The sequence below is a fragment of the Manis javanica genome, chromosome 9 (assembly GCF_040802235.1).
Source record: "Manis javanica isolate MJ-LG chromosome 9, MJ_LKY, whole genome shotgun sequence".
In the NCBI taxonomy this organism is placed as follows: Eukaryota; Metazoa; Chordata; class Mammalia; order Pholidota; family Manidae; genus Manis; species Manis javanica.
The window spans coordinates 39,256,266-39,278,588 of NC_133164.1; the positions used below are offsets into that span (position 1 = coordinate 39,256,266).

General features: G+C 33.3%; 1 long non-coding RNA gene across 3 annotated transcripts in view; it reads left to right on the forward strand.

Moving 5' to 3' along the window:
* Positions 1–22,323, forward strand: part of LOC140843514 (uncharacterized) — a 136,074-nt gene that overhangs the window by 11,872 nt on the left and 101,879 nt on the right. For 2 of the 3 annotated variants that reach the window (XR_012121352.1, XR_012121354.1), the window contains exons 2-3: positions 5,875–5,907; positions 19,278–19,382. This is a non-coding gene — a long non-coding RNA (uncharacterized lncRNA). The remainder of the gene's footprint in view (positions 1–5,874; positions 5,908–19,277; positions 19,383–22,323) is intronic. The other variant, XR_012121353.1, reaches the window with a different exon arrangement.

Below are 22,323 nucleotides of genomic sequence, written 5' to 3' on the forward strand. Positions count from 1 at the left end.
CACTTTGCCACCCATATATAGATATGTCTTGGGTATCACAAATAACATATATTTGAGAAAGTATCATCATGATTCTTACAGAAAGTGACATTTCAGAATGATAAATATCTTTCTGTGGGACCTAGAAGAGTTGTATAAACATTCAAGAACAACTATTTTCTAATCTTGTCAAAAGTCTTGTTATATAAACTTATAAAATATTCTATAAATATAAACTATTGGTTATTTAAAATACTGTTGTTTTATTCAGTAATGCTGTTTAAAAGATGCAGGTTGTAATTTATGTAGAATTTGACTACAATAATATTTTCATGTGAACATGATTCAATTTTCATTTAGTATCACTTATAATACCACAAATCTTAGTATTTGAAAGCTGAGTCAACAATTTTAAAAATTGAATATTAAAATAGCAAATGCAATAGTTTCAATATTAATGTTTAAATTTTTAGATTGCAAATTGAAGTTGATAAGCAATTGTTTCAAATTATGTAATACAAAATAAATGTGCCTGAAATTTTTCCTCAAGGCTAAAATTAGCTTATAGGTTTTCCTATCTAGAAACAATCTAATAGACTTCACAAGTACCTTTTTTTTTATAAAGCTTGAATAGTCAAGGATAATACATAAATACATAAAATAACATGGCACTTGTTGAGTTGTGTCCAAGATAATTGAAATCTGCCTTTATGGATACAAACTTTTGACCTTTGAAAAAGTTGCTGATGGGATTCTACTAGCCTTTAATAGCACCAAAAAAGACATTTTCCTTTTACCTACCTCTTTTCAAAGTTTACAACACAGAAAAAATAATTGGTGTAAATGAACTGATTTAGCTGTATCTTTGTAATTTTTACTATGTAAGGTAAGAAAAATATATTAACAAAAAGCCTTGAAAGCCCTATAAAATTGTCATTATACATGGATAGAACCAAACACATCTCATTAACCTGTAATTAAATCAGTCTTGGTCTACAAAAAGATACAAGCTTGAAGATGTACATATATTGTTGATTAGGTAAATGCTTTCAATTTGCTCTTCCAAAGAAAGTGCAAAATGAATACTTATTAGTATATAACATGTAAACAACAGATCTGAAATTCAAATATTCCATTTCTATGCATGTCCAAGTTCACTTCCATTTTCCATGCATATTTGCATGTGCAAACATGTGCTTGAAGACAATCTCCAATACCCAGATGACGATTTACCTTTTTAAAAAAAATCCTTTAAATCTCTTCTTGATCCTCACTTCTCATATGAAACATATTAAATGAGTTAAGATGATTAGAATTAACTCATCTTTAACATGGAATTTAGATTGCTGTATTGGTTAACAAGTTCTTTTTCTCAGATACTTTCACATTATTTTTAAGTATGCTTAAGTCTTACTGCTTGAATAAGGCCTTCCCACAACTTTACAAGTATTAGTCTTTTGCTTTCTTTTCCTTTTGTGTATTTTTTTAAACATGAATTATAGTTTTTATTGGAGTAGATGTCACTGGCTTTAAGTCCCTAGGTTGAAGGAGGTAACTCTCATCTGGACATACTTGGTTCCCCCAGGTATGCTAATAAATAATAGATGTGTAGTAAACAATTACTAAATTATATTGCAGATATATACTGCTCTGGAAAGACTTCTGCAAACAGTAGTATATTATAGTCATTTTAATACATCCATGTTTCAGGCACACTAGACAAAAATGCATACATATATATATAAACAAAGGAATAAAAAGCAAATAATGTATCTTATTCGTTGCCCTTAAACTTTAAAAAATGGTGCTCACTATACATAAGTGTGTGTACTTATTAATCATCTATTTTAACAGAGAGTGACATTGTCTAGAGCAGGGTTTCTCACCCTCAGCACTATTGACATTTTGTGCTGGGTAATTGTTGTTGGGAGCTGTCCTGTACTTTGAAGGATGTTTATCAGCAGATGATTATAACATCCCCCAAACTGCAACTATGAAAATGTCACCAGATGTTGTCAAATACCCTCAGAGGGCAAAATTATTTCTGGTACAGAATTGCTGGTCTAGGAAAGAAAGCCATTGATAAATCATCAGACTTAAAGTTAAGCTTTTTGACCATAAAACTTTTTCTTGAACTCATCAAATGGTTGACTGAGTCAACGATACAGTTCCGTGTAAGGGTAGTCAAAAAGAAAGAAAATGGAGATTTGTCCTTATTTCTGATAGCAGAGATGATAAGGAGTAGACATAGAGAGAATTTAGGAACTGTGATCTGAATCCCAGTCTGAACTTTTTCTGAGTTTTGGTCCAAAGGAAGGAAACTTACTAGATGGGCTGAGAGAATTTCTAAGGACAAAAGGGCTTTTTTCACTTAAGTGTTTAGGATTTTGGGAAAAGACAACCTTGCAAGCTGCCCATAACAATCTGTACATGGCCACATCAAACTAAGTTTGTTGGTACAGAGGGGACAAGCAGAAGGAAGGTCAGAATTAAGCTTTCCCAAGACTCCTTCCGTCCTTGTTATGTATAGGACATTGAATTTCTTGTATTGCCCTGCAGAGGGCATGTGGAGAGTAGCTATGTAGGGATCCAGTGGGTATATCATAGAAACTTAAGTAGAAAGGGATCAAGTACCAATCAACTGTTGATTCCCTGAAAGACCTCAGTGAAAAAAAAAAAAAAAAAAAGCTTTGATAAATCATAGCTAAGCTCATTAGACTTACTGTCATCAGGGAGAATACCATGTTTGAAAAATCTTAGTCTCTCAGAAGAAGGACGTTCAGGGGAGAATATTTTATTTGGGATTTGATATATATCAGTACATAATAGCTTCAAATTGGTAAACACCCTGAGATGAGGGACCTTAAAGCAAATTGTGATGAACTGTTAGTCATCTTAAATAAGCTATTTTAGGTTGTATACATTTTTTTGTCTAGAACAATAATTTCCTAAAGAAAAGAGTTAAGTTTGTCTGCTTATTTTTCTCTATTGTTTAAAATAAGGACAAGAAAATTATATTGGTTTCAGTTCTTACGCCAAATGGTAGGCAAACAAAGACATATATGAATTTTCAGTGGGAATCAAGGAAGGGTTCAAGTATAAATTAGAAAGGAAATCAGGACATTCTCAGGAAAAGAGATCAGGAGCTAGGTAAATCATCCTTAGACTCTATCTACAGAGAACAGCAAAATTCATGAGCACAGAATTTGCTTTATCTCTGCATTCACCCATCTGGGGAGCAGTTCAGATCCTGTTAGAGCAGAGACCAGGCAGCACACAGAGACACTCAATCCCTATTAATACCCTTTAAGATCAGACAGCATTTTGAGTGAACTGAAAAGAGGCAGGACCCAGAGACAGAAATGCAATAATTTTATACAAGGAACTCTTTAAATTATGGTACCATGCTAAGCTTATGGGACTTGCGTATTTTATTTTTCCCCACTACAAAAAAAACCATCCAATTAAAATTAAAATAAAAAAGTGCATATATTTGTACTTATCTGCATATCATGTATTTTAATTTGTGAGCCACTATGGTTAAAAACTGCTGTATTGCACATTTCCATTAATGACTGCTAAGAAAGTTTGGGAAAGGTGATGTCCATGTGACCTACCTTGAATTACCTGAAGGAAGTTCACACACAGACAGAGTGACAGAAGCCTTAAAGGCACTCTAAAATTTATATTCATAGGGGAAAAAAAAACCAAAAATATTCTACGGGAAGGTAAACATAAGCAAGGTATGAAGATGAATACCACAATTAACAATTGTGACATTTAGGTCTAGTCAGGAAAACAGAAGCTATGTTAGATATTTCACCTGAAAGGACTTAACACAGGGAATTGCTTGGTAATGTACTGAAAAGACAGGAGAGGAAAAAAAATTGATGACTTAGAGAGTAAAAGAGCAATGGATTGCTAGCTAAAAATAAAGAAGCTGCATCCATTCATTGTCTTGAAATCCATAACCTTATTTTTTTTTTTTGACTTTGTGATTAAGACACACTGGTGGTGGTGCTGGGGCAAGAAGGTACCACCACTGAGGCAAGCAATTGAATTACTGCCATCAAAATTGAAACTGAGTGGTTTTACTTGTATAAAAAGTGTGATTGTTCAGTAATCTCCAGCCACTGTCACCAATATCCTTACCCTGTAATGTCCTGCTTATACCTGCTACTGGTAGAAATTCATAAGAAGACAACTTGTACCAGAGTATGAAAAATGTAACTTGTGGACTCTGAGAAAGTAGTTGTAGGCCTGAGAAAGAATGGATAAATATTCAGGGCAATAATGGATAAACTTTTAAAATTTTGATGTAGGAAAAGGCTTAATTTCTTACTTTTCAAACATCTTTCCAACAGGTAACTTGTGATCATTTTTGTCCAGGTACCTTAGGCCTAAGTCAGATGCTAACACAGATCTGCTTTGCTAGGCTGAGCTTTTAATCCTTTATTCGTATTTGTCCACACATCTAACAAATATTTGTTATCTATTGTGACCTAGGTACTCATCTAAACAGATTACATGACTTATTTAACCCAAAACAGATGTGTTAATGTATTAATTTTATAAACCTAATCTCCAGTTGTCTATATTCATTTCCTGTTTCAAATTCCTCTGGGCATTTTCTCTTATCACACTCAATCAGTCATTAGCCCAAACACCTTCAATGAAGCTTTTCTAATCAAAATCGCCGATGAGTTTCCATGTTGCAAAATGCAGTAATACATTTTTAGTCATCAGCTTACTTGACCTTTGACAGTGTTAATTATTTCCACTTACCTGAAACTTTCACAAGGCTTCCAAGAAATCATACTCTTCTGGTATTTTCCTGATCTCATGGATGGTATCTTTTCATCTCTTTGACCTTAAAATTTCGGTGTGCCCAGTAGGTAAGCCTTTAAGCCTCTTCTTTCCTCCATCTATCCTTATTTGTCATCTCATTTAGTCTAATAGTTTTAAATTCCATTCATTTTCTCCTACCTCCCAAGTGTTGTATCACTGATCTGTATCTTGCCTCGGAAACAGTCCCATATATTCAACTGCCTATTTGAATAGACCCGTAATACTGTCCCACCACAGTCATAATCTCAGTAAGTGATTTTCAAGTTGCTCAGGAAAAAATGCCTTGGAATTTCCTTATATTCCTCTCTTTCTTGAGTTCCAAATAACATTGGCTTCAACCTCAACACATCCAAAACCTGACTTCTCATCTGTCCACCCACCACTAGCATCATAATCAAGCTACCATTTCCATGTAGATTTTTGCCGTAGTCCCTTACTGGTCCCCTGCATCCACTGATGCTTCCCTATTTCATGATATGTAAGATCATAACAGTCCTTTACTCAGTCATATGTAATGAAGCCCATTTTTCTCAGAGTGAAAGAAAGTTCTTACCATTGACTAGATGTATCAAATGTCCTTGCCCCACTCCCTCTCTATCTGCTATAATTCCCTCCTTTCCTTCCTCTACTCTGGCTACCCTAGTAGAAGCTGGTGAACTATGATAAGCACACTTCAGCCTCAGGGCCCTTGCACTTACTGTTCTCCGCCTAAGTCTCTTCTCAGATATAAATATAAGCTTCACTTCAAGACCTTTATCAGGTGTTTGCTCAATTATCTTAGTCTCAATGAGATATCCCTTAGCTACTCAATTTAAAATTGACAATACCCAACACCACAAGACTCTCTACTTGCTTCCCCATCTTGACTTTCTCTTTAATTATCATTATGACAATCATATATAAATGTAGATATTAGATATTACAGTAATATATAATTATACTGATTAGTATATATATTACCCAAATATCAATATATCGCTGTATCTACACACAGATAATCTCATAATCTTTTTTTTTGGTCTGCTTTGTTCACTGCCATATATCCAGATCCAAAACACAATGTCTGGGACCTAATAAACTGTAAGTACATGTTGAATAAGTAACAATGAATTGGTGATTTGTTTGTAAAATAAAATGTTAAAAAATCCTTTCTGAGGAAAAATAATAGTAAAGACTTCCAGAATTATAGAATAAATTACAATTCTTATCTAATTAAAGAATCAGTCATTTATTTACTTTTTCAGAGGAAGAAAAACTCAGTTTTATTGACCTATTTATAAACTTTCATTCTATTTTATATTGAAGTTTAATTAGGTAAACAGATTTTTTAGTTATAACATGAGCTAGAGATGGTTTAAGTTTTTGATAATGTAATTTATAAATAAAAGAAACTAGAGCTAGAATACAGCTAATAAATAATATTATACTACTGGGTCACAAAATAAGGGAAGGAAACATATAGATAACATTACAATTCTTCTCATGACATTACACTTGTCTTTTTCACAGAGTAATACAGCAGTTTTGTGAGAATGTCAGATCTTGCCTCCAAAGTCCTTTAGAGTTCTATTAATTTTTTAATAATTTTAGGCACAAATTCTCCATAGCAATATTCTAAATGGTTTTAACATAGGGAAATCATTCAAATATGTATTTAATGAATTAGTGATATATTCCAGCTGTTATCTTCTATGTACTATATATATTTTTATATTTGAAGCCAAAAACTTAAAAGGTTTAAAAACAGTATTTTTGCCTATAAAAATTAGAGAAAAAGTTTCAGAAAGTCTACAAAATTATAAAATTTCAAGTTAGTGGCCATTTAAATATTGTAGTAATGTTCCCATTCAAAATTGTTTCAGTGTTTATAATTACATATTTTAATGAATGGTAGCCAAATATCAAAAATTTAAATTATTTAATAATTAAACACCATTTAAATTTTAAATAATCAATTATTTATTTATGATATAATAATATGTATCATTTATTATTTATAATATTAATTTAATTATAAAATAATTACATATTATTTATATTATATACAATGATATAATATTATTAAGTAATTAAACATCATTTAATTAATTAAACATCTGACAGAAATTAAACCCCCTTTTTTAGATGTTTTAATATTTATTTAATTTTTCAATAAATTTATACCTTCTTCCCTATCCCCCATCCCCAAACTCTGGCAACCACCAGTCTGTTCTCTGTATCTATGAAGTTGGTTTTTCTGTTAGTATTTCGTTAGATTTCATGTATGAGAGTGATTGTATATGTCTTTATCTTTCTCTGTATTTGTCTTTCTCTGTCTGCTTTATTTCATTTAGCATAATGCCCTCAAGGTCCTTCCATTTTTTTGCAAATGGCAAGATTTCATTCATTTTTAAGGCTGAATAATATTCCAGTGTGTATGTGTGGCACTATTTCTTTATGTATTAATCCATCAAGGAACATTTAGGCGGTTTCTGTATCATGACTATTATAAATAATGCTACAGTGAACATACAGATATATAAATCTTTTTGAGTCAGTATTTTTGTTTTCTTCAGATAAATAGCTAAAAGTAGAATTGCTGAATCATATGGTATTTTCTATTTTTAATTTTTTGAGGAACCTCCATTACCATTTTCCAAGGTGGCTGTACCACCTTACATTCCCAAAAATAGTGCACAAGGGTTTCTGTTTCTCTGTATCCTTACCAATACCTGCTATCTTGTCTTTGTGATAATAGCCATTCCACCAGGCATGAGGTAATATCTCATTGTAGTTTTGATGCACAGTTCTCTGATAATGATGCTGAGCATCTTTTCATGTACCTGTTGACCATCTGTATGTCTTCTTTAGAAAATTTTCCATTCAGGTATTTTGCACTGCTTTTAACCACATGGTTTGTTTGCTGTTGAATTGTAAGGGTTCTTTATATATTTTGAATATTAACCCCTTACCCAATGTATGATTAACAAATCTGCACAGGGCAGAGAATACAGCCATTGTCATTGAAACATATTTACCTTCATAAAACTCAGAAAATGCCATGGGAGATAGAGACATAAAATACTGAGTACACACAGTGGGTTGAATGTGATCCCAAAAGATGTGTCCTTGTCCTAACCCCCAATGCCAGTGGAATGTGAACTTTCCTAGAGAAAGGGTCTTTAACATGTAATTGAATGAAAATTCTAGAAACAAGATCATTCTGAATCAACTGGGAGGATCTTAAATCCAATGACATATATCCTTCTAATATGAGGAGAAGACACAAAACAGAAGAGAAAGCCTTTTGAAGAAAAAGGCAGAGCTTGGAGTGATTCAGCCATAAGACAAGGAATGACTGGAGCTTCCAGAAGCTGGAAGGATTCTCCCATAGAACCCTCAGAGGGGCTGCTTTCTTTTGGACACCTTGATGCCCACCATACCCAGCCTAGAAAACTCATATGGTATGAAAGAGTTAATGAAACACCCATTAACTAAATGAACTGAATATTTTGAAAATTATGGTCAATGTTTACTTGGAATAAATCAGGAAAGACTTTTGTGAAAGAGTTATTTTTCATAGGCATGAATAATGAGTATATCTGATTAAACATGAAATAAGAGAAGAGGCTACATATTAAATCAATGTAAAGTACACCTTTTTCTTTCAAATGGAAAATGAAATGGTTTAAATTGGCACCCTTTAAAGGTTAACTCATTTTATATTCTTTCAAGACATTTGATTCTTAAGAACAAAACAGTAAACAAAGATTACTTGAAGAAGAGAGTTAGTTACACTTTCAAAAGAAATACAATGCTTCATTGAAAAATGTGATTAATGTTTACAACAGTTCATAATTAATTTTTTTAATGCCATACAATATTCTGGCCTTCTAAGATTAATAGAGATTATGTAACTACAGAGATTTGATACTCAGAAATGGGCTAAAATAGGAACGTTAACTTCCCCAGGCCTTAAAATTTTGCTTAGCTGCATTTATTCTATTTTAAAGGGTATGTATATTGAAAACAGGCTTTTTCTATTAAAAAAGAAATTTAAGATTGGTCTGAAACTCTTTAAAATTTGGTACATATTCTTCGTTTTTGTTTCCAAATATGCTACTTGGAATAAAGATTATTTTTATCTGAAGTCAATTGAGAAGCAGCAGACAAAAGGAAACTCTGCCCTTCCCTGCGGGCCTTAAAGCACATAAATTTGTAAAGGTGCCACTTCTTCCCGCTCTACCATGAAGATGAAGTTTAATACTTGGACACAACTTTAGACACTTACCAATGGAGAAAACACTAGTGTAAATCTACATAACAAACCTTACTCTTATTCAACTGCTTTATTCTGGTTATCTCCTTATAACTGGCCACCGCACACCTTTCTGTCTTTCGTCTTTAGCTGAAGAGGATATTAAAGCCTGTGTTCTAACTTATCTCCAAGGAGACTCATTTTTACTTGGTATCTCCAATGTATATACAAGGTGAATATATATGAATAACTTTTTGTCTTTCTCTTGTCAGTCTGTAGTTGATATAGGGGTCCCAGTTGAGAACTTAGAAGGGTAGAGGGAAAATTAGCTTTCCTTCCCTATAATTTTGACTTTTACTTTCTTTACAATATTTTGATTTTTGTCACCTCTTTACTTTTTTTAAACATACAAATTTTAACATCCCCAAGGAAGATAGGTGAATTTATTTTATTTGAATGGCAAATTTAATAAAGAAGATTGGGAAGCAGAAAAAGGGTTGGGAAATTTGCAATTATAAAATGTACGTAGCATGAACCAATCTAATCTGAGTGAAAAATAGCATGAGGGAAGGTTACTAGTGAAAGGCAAGATTCACTCTAATACATTCTACTTTACCATTTGACAAATCCATGTATTAGAAAGTGCATAAAGAGGAAATCACCTGTATATGTGAATAAGGTAAATTTATGGGTTTAAGTGAAATGTTTGGATAAGAACCCAAGCCATTTTATAATTTACAATAAAAGGGCCTTTTGGTTGCAGCTGCAAAATTGGATGTGAGTCTGTGTAGATTGAAATTTAACCATCTTGTTTCAGGGTAGAAATAAAGTTTAATTATTCTTATAAATTTATCTGAAATGTAAAACAAACAAAACCTAATTTTACATTTCCCATATCTATTTTTAATTCTTTATTTAGGTGACAGAGACTAATAAATTGCTAAATAATGCTCTGCTGTTAACTTTCTTTAATATGCCAAATCAGTTTAATTACAGTTTCTATAAATAATCTATGCAAAATACTCCCCAGAACAGAATGCACTTTTCCTTCTGTGTATGGCACATTTTAATACTTAAAAGCATTAGAACAGATGTTAGGTGCCTGCTAAACTTGTTTTCAGTTTTCTTTTATTTATATGTTAATGAGAATTTAATTACTTCATGAATACTTAAACAACCTGAGGGTGCCTGATATCATTAGCTTGAACATGACAAGCACCTCAAGTGACCACATGGGAAGACAAAAATTGCTTTTAGTTTACTTGAAGACAGAAAGATGAATTCATTTCACCCCCTGCTATGTTTTACCTGACACACAAAACTGGAAAAGCACAGACTCAATCTTGCTTCAACACGACTGAAAGGATTTCAGCAAAGCACTCAGGAGCATAAATTCTTCCTATTTGGTTTTGCTTCAGTGTCTTTTTAATAACTATTCTCAGCTGTACTCTGCTTTAAAATCTTATTTCACTTGCAAGTGTTCTGTTAAAGCAAGTTACTCTATTTTATGTATTATTTCTATGGCAATCTTAACAGAACTGTGAACATTTTAAAGATTATTTATGGCATTGAAAAACATTCTCCATTTAAACTCAATCGAAAGGGTTTATTTGACTGAATTGTAGGAAAGCTTGTAATATAGACAGCATTTGTGAATTTTGGCTTATGATTTTTAGTACCACAAATGATAAATTAGATATAATTGTGCTAATACCATTTATGATTAAATTTTATGTATTTAAATAATGATTAAATTATTTTTGTAGCAATCATGTATTCATTTTAAAATATATAAAATTTTATAATAAAATACTATAAGCACTAGATGGTATCCCCTTGAAAGTGAAAAAGCATTAATCAACTCACAAGTGTGCATTTTACCAACTAAACAATATCTGGAATACATGGCGAATTGTGAAAGGGATATAGGAAGCCTGCGTTTAGAGTAAAGAAAACATAGTGTTCAAAAAGAAAAGAAAACAGTTGTATAGGAAACAGCCGTTTTCTGTAACTATGACTTTAATGTGATTACATTTGCTACAGTTGACCCAAAAATCCCTTGTAGATTTGAATAATTATCAGAATTTACCATTAAGGTATATTTTCCTAGACTTAAAGATATTTTATGTAATTTTATTTATATTTCCTTTCTCTTCCATTTCTTATGAATAAAGGTCATAATTTTCATAAAAAGGTCATAGTCCCATTTGGAATAACATTTTCCAAATATTTTCCCAGAGTAAATTTTATTAAAACAAAATAAAACATCCATCCAACTAAACAACCAAAGAAATAAACAGTTCTTCTAAGAGCTGGAATTTATCAGAGTTTTTGAAAGACTAATATATATTGTGAATCCCTACCAAGTGTCTGGGTCAGAGATTTGCTTTTACAGTGGGCTGCGTTGATTTATGGGGCTTTTTTAAGCCTGGGCTGGTTCCGCTTAGCTTTTCATGACCTGAGCTTTATAATCCTTCAGCTGAAGCCTCTGTGACTTACAAATAGTGTCAGACTCATCATGTGCGTCAACGGGACAATGCTGGGATGCCAGGGCTTTAGTTTGCAGCATTTCTCAAAGTTTCTGATCAAAATCCCCCTTAGTGTGCCAAAAATACTTTTGGAAATAGTGACTGAGAATAATTCCTTTTCCAACATTTCTTTAATTTTATGCATGGAAAGGTAAAAAAGAACTTACACTTCCATCTAATTTTTTTAAACCTCATAACAAAATAGTGTTATATATTATTTTAAGTAGTGTAATACATATGCCATATTAAATATATACAAATTGAATTTTACAAGAATGATTTAATGCACAGAAATGTCTTCTGTGTAAGAAAACCAAGTAGAGGATTATCAATAAAAACTTATTCAACAGCGACCCAGAGGAGAGAGCTCCTAATGAAACTGTGTTATATGTAATTCTATAAAGACAACTTCATATCAGCAACCCACTATGTTATCGATAGAAAAAGTAACAATTGGGAGACTCTTGGTAAGGAACTACATGCACTAATGCACTTGATCTTCACTGATGGTTCAAAAAGAAATCATTAGATTTCTATATTAATTATAGATGCTGAAGCATCTGAAAGACAGATTTTAAGATTGAATTAGTGATAGTAAGCATTAAAGTTTTTTTAACATAAAAATGTGATGCTTTATGTTTTGATAATGAATAACCATAAAGCCATATATTGGGATCATGAAAGTTGAGCAATGATACAAGAATTTCAGAGCCTAAAAATTTCCAGGGAACTGATTAGTCCATAATTCTGTTAAGAATCTATTCAAATAAAAGTTGACCTTTGATAGGCAAAATTTCAGTGAGCTCCATTTCGTATTCATACAAATATTTCAATTCCATATGAATTGAGGTGTGCAAGACAGTTTATTTTCCAATGTCTTATTTTTCCAAGAACTATCAGTTATGTTTGGGATCAGTTTGTGAAATTCTGGATACATAGTTCTGCTTCACAATTTTATAGCCCTCCAGCTAGTTTTCCTGAGCATGTCTGATGCTGTGTGGCTCAACACTGTCTCATCCTGATACATTATTCCACGTGAATGGCCAACATAAAAAAATTATCAATTCAAAATGCAAATTATTCAGGTCTTTGCTCTTTGAAATCCCATGGAGAAAAGAAATCAGGTAATGAATAACTCATTAAGTTGTTAAATTTTAGACCTTTTATTTATTTTTTAAAACATTGTGGTGTTTCAATTTTAGTCACAGAAGTGTGCATTAATCTTTTCAGTAGCTACTTACTTAATATATGAAAGGGCAAAAGCAATGAGGTTATAAAAAACAAGTCAGCTACTTTATTTTAGGTTCCAAATGAATTGAGGTCAAGTTAATAGATGGTTCATGAACTCTGCCAAAAGATAATCAAACTTACACAATTTTCAGGCTTTCAATATGTTGTTCTACTGTTCTTTTGCTAAAGAACTGAAGCAGAATTGTTGTTTTCCTATTTTTCCAAATTATTTATTCTATCTCACAGTGCAATATGTTTTAAAGACATTTGTATTAGTAAAGGTTTTCCAGAGAAACATAACCAATAGGATGTTAGGTATAAGAAAAGAGATTCATCCTAAAGAATCAGCTCAAGTGATTATGGAAGCTAGCAAGTCCAGAAGTTGCAGTGCGGTGGCAAGCTTGCGACTCAGGAATGCTGATGGTGCAGGTTCTGTTCTAAGGTCAGTAGGACAGATAAACTCTAAAGGTAGTCTGCTAGAAGATTTACTCCAGGAGGCTGGTCTTTTTATTCTATTCAGGCCTTCAGCTGATTGGATGAGATCCATCTGCATTATGGAAGGCAAACAGCTTACTCAGATTTCACTGATTTAAATGTTAATCTTATCCAAAAATCCCTCCGAATTGACACATAAAATTAACTGTCACAACACTCATTTGTGAACTTATTCATTCAAATGGCATTTATTTTGCATCTTGTACTATGGTTGGTACTGGAATAGTTCAATATGAATGCTGTTAATTATCTGCATTCTTCATATGCCATTACTTGAAAATATCTGGAATATATTTCTCTAATTCATGAAGGTATATTTTGTGTCAAGAACTACAAAGTCTTAAATTTCACTCTACTTTCAGACAAAAAGTTAGTCAAAATAGAAACATGCTTGCATGACTTCTGAGAGATCTTATTCTTAAAGAAAGAGAACTAGATTACACCCTGTAAACACAGTGTATTGCATTAAAGAAAACCCTAAGCATAAGGAATCTCAATCTGTTATAAAGGGCCATCAACAAGAATGCCCTTTGCTCTGAAAGGAGATATTATCGTTTCAATTCTGGACAGTAAATACGTCTGCTATTTTATATGGAAGGAAGCACTATGTCTTTAAATACTATTAACAAACTTGCCCTTTTCACTTAGTATGGAGACATTATTTCCTTTTTCCAAGGCTGTTTGTTATATAAACACCTTTAAAAAGATTATTCAGTTCTGTTTTTTTCGCTCTGACATGTAAATAACTTGGAAATGATCACTTCCATTACACCAAAAATAAAATAAACTAAAAAATCAACAACTTTTTTAGATTCATCAAATAATTGATGTCATGTAGCAAACCTACACCCTGAAAAGCAGAATAGAGGGAGTCACAACTTGGAGCAGAAATCACTAGAGCCAGAAACTGGTTTAAAAAACCTAAACTGTAATTGATGAACTAGTATAGGGTGACTGTAGACTAGTTTGAGAGTTAAACATTTTTGGTGGCCCAGTCTTAGGAGGGCTCCACACTTTCATGACTTTACCTCCAGGAGCCCTAACATATTCTTATGGTAAAGATCAGAGGAAAGTCCCCTTGTGCATCAACAAGTGTAAGGAACAAGTAACATTTTGAAATATAACCAGAGAATTTTACCTACCAGCCCTCAAGGAAAACTACCTTACCTACTGTAAAGAAAATGGAAAATGGGGTTCCCATGGCCAAGATGCTCACCTGACCCTGATCTACTTGCCACTGTGCATCTGCAATGCTATCTCATGGTAATATAATACTTGGTCTACTGTGTAAGCGCATGCTTGCACATATGTTGACCATGCGCCATTATTATCTCTTGTTGCTTTATAAAGACCTCCACCCAGTACTCTTTGTGGATTGTAGGTCGCAGGCTTGCTGCATGGATGCAGCAGATGTAATCTAAGCAGTCAGCCATAGCTGTGTGAATAAAACTGGGTCTGAACCCTTTTCCCAATGCTCCGTTGTCATTTATTGGTCTCAGCGAATCCAGAGTGAAATTGGCCGGAACTGAAACCCTCTGGCGCTACACCTACCTAAGTGGAAGAAGGGAAAAACCCAGCTTCAACCTGCTCTAGCTCTCCTCTCTCAACTAGGGAGAAAGTTGACAGCTGAGAAGCACTTGTGAAGGATCAAGCCATCCAAGGCCCGCTAAAAGACAATCATAAGATTATAGAATGCTTCCCTTCTCCAACATTTTACCACCACATTGACAAGGCTTCTGTGTAATAACACAGGATGATACCTAATGGAACCACAAGGCTCACTCTATTTAAAAGAAAAAGTTTTAGAGAAACCCAATGGCAATTGAGAGAGAAAAATCAAGAATACTAGAGAAGACCGAAGCCTAAAACACCTACAACTAGAGCAAAGAGTAAGTACAGTATAACTACTACTTAAATAAACAATTTATCATAATAAAGGCTTATTTATCTTGATTTCTATTATTAACTAAATCATGTCTTGAACAACAACAACAAAATTACAAGGCATGCTGTAAGACAAACAGTTTGAAGAGACAAAGCAAGGAAGAGATTCATATTAAATGACAGATTTTGGAATTATCAGGCAATTTAAAATATGAGGAAGTGCTAAAGGCACTAATGGAAAAAATAGCATAAAAGAATAGATGGGTGATTACAGAGAGATTGAAATGTAAAGAAAGAATCAAAAGGGAATGCTAGAAATAAAAACTGTAACAAGTTAAAAATGCTTTTAATGGGCTCACCCAAGTACTGGTAGATATATTCGAGGTAATAATGGCTGAGTATTCCAAAACTAACAGACACCGAACCATATATCCATAAAACAGTGAAGACCAAGAAGGATAGATATAAAAAATCTACACCTAGGTGTACCATGTTCAAACTGCAGAAAACCAAAGACAAAAAGGCATCTTACTGTTGCTCTTCAGCAACAAGAAGGCGAGGGGACAAGCAGGACCAGCCTGTTATTCCTGGGGCTGAGTGAGAGGGCAAGTGTCGGCGGCTTGGTCACCCTCCACAGAGATCAGGGGAAAACAAAGCACACCAAGCTGGGAGATGTGTCAGCCTTGGCGGCGCAGCAAAACTCAGCTTTATTCCATCAGAGGCTTGGTTATATAGGGGAAGATAAGGAAGTAACAGAAACCAATGGGAATTGATTATCTCATCTGTCACTAGGGTCTTTAGGCAGGTTTCCGGTTAGGAGGGAAGGCGGAGTTAGGGCCAAGAGCACGCGCACGGGAAGCTAGTTAGGCCGCGAATGTGGAAGTAATGAGGGAGGATGGAAACCTCCAGTCTGCGGCCATCACAGGCCTAAAAGAGGCAAAAGGTCCCAACATCTTACCTATTCAGAACAGGACACAAATTGCATTAAAGTTCACATCACAAATGAAAAAATCAAACAAGAAAAACCAGTCAATATAATACTTAAGAGGAACAAAGTTGGAGGCTTGACCTACCCAACTTCTAGACATACTACATAGCTCCAGTAACCAAGACAGTGTGGCATTGGTGAAAGACTGAAAATTGCAACTCTAATCACATGGTGGATTCTTCTGGCAAGCAGCTCCAATTCTGAAGCTGTATGGTTGAAAGGAGCTTGTTATGAATAACAGAAGCAGCTCCTGTAATCCTTATCACTTAGGAAATTCCAAAGTTTTAGAAGCTCTGCACCAGGAACAGAGAAAAGATTAAATATATGTTTATCATCATTACTGATCCATAGTGTATGATTCCAACTATATGACAGAAAAAGGTGAAACTATAGAGGAAGAAAAAGAACACGGTTAACTGGAGTTTGGAGGAGGAAGGAAAGAATGAATACGTACAACACAGAGATTTTTAGGGCAGTGAAGGTATTGTACATGATACTCTCATGGTGGGTACATGACCTTATGCATTTGTCAAAGAATTATACAACACAAAGAATGAACTCTAATGTATACTATGAACTTTAGTTAATTATAATATGCCAATATTGCTCCATTATTTTAACAAAATGTAATAATAGAGAATGCAAAATCTTAATAGAGAAAACTAGAAGGAAATGGAGGTATGTAGGAGATATGGACTATCAGCTTAATTTTCCATAAACCGAAAATGGCTGAAAAAGTAAAGTTTATTATTTTAAAAAAAGGAAAAAATTAGGGTAGTACAAATGTCCTTAGAATATAGTCCAGGAAAAAGGGCAGTAGTATGTCTCTGGCAAGTTTTACAGAAACATGAGAGACTCATGAAAAATTGTGTCTCATTTGGCATGACATAGGGCATCCAAAATTTACTTTGCATGTCCCAAGTGAGTATTTAGGTGAGATAAGCAATTATCTTCCAAATTAGCTGAAAGTCATCTTTCCTAAAAGGTCCATGTAAATGCTAATTGTGAGAGAAATGCTGGAATCATGAAATGCTTTGGCTTCAAAAAATCTAAACCTATTAAAAGGTTTCCAAATTTCACACTCCAAATTATAGGTTTGTGATGGAGCTCCTTTTTACAATGGCAGATCTGTATATGGCCTATTTGACTAGGAACAAGATTTATTCTTGGGAGAATGCTTCCTGATTCTCTCACATTACTCAGTATGCCAGATATTATAAAATGAATGAAAATCGCTAGTATTCTAGGAGGAAATACAGATTCAATTAAGCAACAATGGTAATATAGTTGAAAAAACAGTAGATATTGGTAACAAACATCAAAATTGACTCTTCCTGGTATGTAAGGGCATGACAATGTGGGCTGTGGCCCCCATTGCAGAAAGTTGCTAACTTGATTTGGCTATACTTTCATTCCTGTTCTTTAATGTGATGCATCACTTAGATTCCTTAATGTTTAGTGGTAAAACCACAGCTTTTTCAACCCTCTCTATCCCTTGCTTCACTCGAGAGCACCTTCACACAGAGCAAAATTTGGGGAGTATAGCAAAGTAAAAGGAAAATATTTACTCTCAGACTTATTTCAAAAGAGTTAACGTTTGCTCCCCCTAACCCCTTGCCAATCATCGCCAGCCTTTATCTCTTCCACTTTATTTTTTCTCAGTCCTGTTAGAAAAGAAGAAACAAAAATCACTTCTATGGAAATGCCAGCAAAATTCTGAAACTTGGCTAACTAGTAATCTAGGAACAGACTAACGGATCATGACGAATTTCCCCCAGAGTTAACCCAGAGATACTGATGAAGTAACTGAGAGAAGTTCAGATCTTAGACATATTGAATATGTCAGGGAAACCCGTAAGATTTCATAGAAGAGGATAATTTTAGCTGCTTCTGGAAGGAAGAATAAGCATTTGTCAGAGACAACGGGAGGGTACATTTCAGTCACAGATCACTTTGTTCAAAGATACGGTGTTAAAAAAAGGGGTATGGGGAACGGTGAGAAGTGCTGCTGTAAGAACAGGTTTCACGAGGCAAATTTGTGGAAGATGAGAATGGAGAGGGAATGAAGAATAGAAGTGGAAAACAGCCTTCTCTGTAATGTAAAGAAAATTCAACTTCATCCTATAGTGAGAGGTTTTCAAGCAGAATGTTACATGAAGGAAAAGATGTTACCAATTTGTTTTATGAAAGGAAAACAAAGTTTGAGAATCCTGGAAACACAGGAATCCTGACTTTGGAATAATTTTGGTAGAAGGCCATGGTGCATTCACTACTAGTTTTAGCAATAAAACTGGAAAAAGACTGGCTTTGGCTAACTTATTTCTGAGTTAAAATCAGCATTACGCCATTTAATCCTCATAATAACATCTAAGATATGTCTTTATCTTTCCTAAAAATGTTTCATTTTCCTATTACAGATAAAACTGAGACTGATAGATGAATGTACCTTGTAAAAATGCATATCGATCATAATTGTAGGGTTTAAATCCAAGTTTTCAAACCTCAAGTCCAAGATTCATTACACTCTTAGATAATTGGGAATCGCATGGTTTGGCAATGCATTCCTTTTTTTTCTAATATACAAGTATACCTTAAGATTATTAAATCATTTCTTCTTAAACATTTATTAATGAAAAATAAGATACATACAGAAATATGTAGCTACCCTGCCCCAGAAAACACAAGGATGAGTCACAAAACGAACACATCTGCAAGCAACACAGTTTGAGAAATAGAATGACACCACCTTGTCCTATCCTAATCATCATCCCTTCTCACAACCATCCACCCTCTCAGGAAGCCACTATCTTGATATAGCTTATACAGTGTTTTTCCTTACACTTATCATCTAAGTCTGATGCTCTATAATACTATCATGACTGTTTTTTGTGATTTACTTAGAATGGTACATTTTGTATTCTTTTGTCTGTGCTTCCTTTATTTGATACTATATTTGTGAGGTTCATTCATGTTGTGACATATATTTATACTTTATACATTTTCATTTTCAGAATTCAATTATATGACTACATCATTGTTTGTATATTTGTTCTACTGATGGTGCATGTGTATATTATTTATCTTTTAGGTTATTGTAGACTACATCATTATGAACATTCCTATAAATGTCTGTTGGTACATATGTAATGAATCTGTGTGGAGGATATGCCGAGGAATGGGATGTACTGTTCAGGTAGTGTGCATATATTCAGTTTTGATATATAATGTTAAAGCACTTTCCAAAATGATTATACTGATTTCTACTATTAACAGCAACAGAAAGAGGTACAGTTGCTCCTCATCCTTGATAACATTTGAGGTTGTCAGAGTTCCATTTCAACTATTTTGATGTGAGAGTAGAGGCATCTAGTTCTAATGTGTATTTTCCTGATTGTTAGTGCGATTGAATGCATTTTTATATTTTTACTGTTAATAGGGCATCTTTTTTTGTGCAGTGCCTTTCAAATTGCTTGCACATTTTTCTATTCGTCTCTCTTTTATTGTTTAGTAAGAGTTTGATATATAATCCATATATTAGCCTTTGTCAACAATATGTGTTAAAATATCTACTCCCATGCATTTGCTTGAATTTTCATTTGATTTCATTTTTATAATCAGAAATTTGTAATTAGAAATCACCAAATTTATTATCATTTTATATAGTATTGTTTGATTAGTATTTATATCCTGTTTTAAAACTCCTTCCCTATTTTAAATTCATTTAAAGTTTCCTATATTATCTAAAATCTTTAATATTATAACTTTCAGATACACACCTATCCACCTGAACTTAATTTTTCTTATTTGATATAAAGTGAAGTAGATTTCCTAAAAATATAATTCAATATGGATGAATATTTGACTCTGTACCACCTAATGAGAAGTAGACCCTTTCCCTACTGATTTATAGAATTTATTTTTTTAAATCAGATATCCACATGAGTATGTTGCAGAATAACGCTCCATTTTACAGATCTATTTGCTTATCCTTGTACCTATAATACTGTATATTTTAACTTTATGATAAGATAGTATCTAGGAGAATAAGTCCTCCTAACTTCTCTCTTTTTTTCCCCAAGATTACCTTGGTTTTCTCTATTGTTTGCATTTCTGTATACTTTTAGAACATCTTATCATGTTGTATTGGCATTGGTATTTTGATCCAGTTTGCACTATTTAGTCTGAATTCATCAGCATGGTATATTACCTCATTTGTTTTGATTTTCTTTTTTTTCCAATGTTTATATATGTATATATATGACATATATATTTTATATTTCTATGCAGTTGATATTTTTATGATATTTTATACCTTAATAACTGATGAATTCACTTATTAATTCCAGTAACTTTTATTTGCTAATTCTTTGGAATTTCTTGTATGTAATCATATTTGGTAGTGATAATATTTATTTTCCAATTCTTATGACTTTTAATAGTGTTCTTTTTTCACTGCACTTGATAAATATATTCAATATGATCTGAAGTGCAGTAGAGTTAGGCATGTTATTTTTTATTAAATAGTGGAAAATTGTTTTCTGTATTAATTTATTAAACATGATGTTTACTACAAGATCTTTGTAAAACACCCTTTATTAAATTAAGAAACCTCTATTCAATTCTTATTTGCTGAAAGGATATTTAATTTATTGTGAAGCACTGATTTTTGACAGTTTTTTTTAGGCATAAATGTTGAGAAGGCCATATCATTTTTTAAATGTCAGTGGTGTGAATTATATTCACTGATATTTCTGCCCTTACACTAAGTTTCTAACATCAAATTCCTAGGAGGTTGGGATGGGAAGTTTTGTTATGTATCCAGGTTGGTAACATTTTGTTCATCATTTTTGCATCTAGATGTTGGGGAAGATTAGCCTTTCATTATTTTATAATCTTTACAGGTTTTTTGGATCAGTGTTAGACTGGCTTCCTTCAAATAAATTGAAGTACTAATCATCTTTTTTCTTGTACTTGCATTTATTGAAGAATGAAACTTGTTGCGACTTAAATTGAAAATTTACTGGTGAGGACATACAGACCTGAAACTTTTGTTGTGGGAAGTTTTCCTAGAATTGCTATCACTATTACAATTATCATTATTCTTATTATAATTCAATTTAATTTTAGTAGCACTAAAGAGATTTTCTATTCTTGGGTTTATTTTAGTGCCTTGCATTTTCTAGGAATTTATTAATTTCTCACAAACTGCAAATAATTGGCATAAATCTCCTCAAAATGGCCTAATGTGGTCCTGCTCATAATTTTAAATATCTGTTGATTCTATATTATGGCCCCTTTTAAGTTCCTAATACTGTTTTTACTAGCTTTATTTATACGTAATTGACAGAAAACATTCCATAAGTGTAAGGTATATGATGTGATGATTTGATATCGATATTGGTTATTTTTTATCTTGATTTATTTCAAGAGAAATCAGTCAATTTCATTAGCTTTTTTAGAAAACTAATTTTTTAAATAGTTTTATTTTGGTATCATTAATCTACAATTACATGAAGGACATTATGTTTACTAGGCTCCCCCCTTCACCAAGTCCCCCCCACATACCTATTCACAGTCACTGTCCATCAACATAGTACAATGCTGTAAAATCACTACTTGTCTTCTCTGTGTTGCACAGCCCTCCACGTGCCCCACATGCTAATCGTAATGCCCCCTTTCTTTTTTCCCGCCCTTATGCCTCCCTTCCCAGCCATCCTCCCCAGTCCCTTTCCCTGTGGTAACTGTTAGTCCATTCTTGGGTTCTGTGCTTCTGCTGCTATTTTGTTCCTTCAGTTCTCTTTTGTTCTTATACTACACATATGAGTGAAATAATTTGGTACTTGTCTTTCTCTGCCTGGCATATTTCACTGAGCATAATACCCTCTAGCTCCATCCATGTAGTTGCAAATGGTAGTATTTGTTTTTTTCTTATGGCTGAGTAATATTCCATTGTGTATATGTAACACCTCTTCTTTATCTATTCATCTACCGATGGACATTTAGGTTGCTTCCATATCTTGGCTATTGTAAATAGTGCAGCAATAAACATAGGGGTGCATCTGTCTTTTTCAAACTGGAGTGCTGCATTCTTGGGGTAAATTCTTAGAAGTGAAATTCCTGGGTCAAATGGTATT